This window comes from Parasteatoda tepidariorum, unplaced genomic scaffold (genome assembly GCF_043381705.1).
Source record: "Parasteatoda tepidariorum isolate YZ-2023 unplaced genomic scaffold, CAS_Ptep_4.0 HiC_scaffold_50, whole genome shotgun sequence".
NCBI lineage: Eukaryota > Metazoa > Arthropoda > Arachnida > Araneae > Theridiidae > Parasteatoda > Parasteatoda tepidariorum.
This window is the reverse complement of record NW_027261791.1, coordinates 13,183-14,415: the sequence shown is the minus strand read 5'-3', so window position 1 is coordinate 14,415 and position 1,233 is coordinate 13,183.

The window sequence follows — 1,233 nt, the reverse complement described above, 5'->3', positions numbered from 1 at the left end:
ATATTTACTTAATATTATATATATATATTGTGCAAAACAAAGCAACTTTGAACATTAAAGGTGTGAAGAAAAGTGCAAAGTAGAGAACAATGGAATAAAAAAATAACATTCAATAATTAGTTTAAGAAATATTAACTGTTAAACTTGATCGGGAAAAAACACATTTAGCATGCCGGATTTGTTTCGGTTTTCACATAGTAATTTTTCGGAATTCCTATTTGTCAGTCAAAAATGCTCAAAATTCTACAATTAAGATTTGCAGAATTTTGCGTGATTTACTTGTAACGTAAAACCGAAATGTTTAGTATTATCAAAGAATTTGTCTCTTATTTTGTTGCAATGTAACCATTTTTGGGGGCAATTTTTGAATTGTGAGGTTTTTATTTTTTAAGGAAAAACAAATTGTTTCATAAAAATGTTAAATTATTCAATTAAGACGCAGTGTGATTATTACTGACATAAAATTTATAAGAATAAAAAAGAGAGTTCAAGCAAAGTTACAATTTCTCGAAAAGGAGACTTAAGCTGTTGTTCATTGCATAAGCATAAAATCATACGTATGAAGTAATAAAAACGGGGACTTACTCTCACAACAAAGGAAACAGAAAACACGTGCGAGTGACCAGTAACTACGTATGCGGACGAGTCCGTTTCCATATTAGAAAAATTTGCACGGGAATTAAAAGTTACATGAGTATTCACATATTTTATTTTATTTTATCACCGTGTTGAACAGCTGACCCAATTTTGAGTTTATGACTTCTAATGTTCAACTTTGATGCCTTGTAATTTTGAACCCAAACCTTAAGACAAGGGAACTCCTGGATCAAGTATTGGGAGAAATTTGCCTTCGCGGAGGATATTTTAATGGAACTAACCTGCATTTGCGTTACATGTAAGGAAAACCACGAAAATCATCCAAGGTTAGTCTGACGGCAAGGGGACTTTAGCCCATGATCAGTCTACCACTGAGGATATTTTACGTCAGCACTGTGGTCAGTGCAAGCCGAGTACAGGATTTATATCTACCAGGCAGCGTTGGGATTCGCAGGCAGTTTTTAAATTCGGCGGACTGACTGCCGTCTCTATCCTCCTAGCTACTTTCCCTATTCCCTCCCTGAAAATTATACATCAACTTATGACTTGAATTCTTAAAATAACCATATGATAACAAAGGAAACATTTTTATGAACCTGTACAAAGTTGAAGAATGCATTTACACAGTAAATCCCT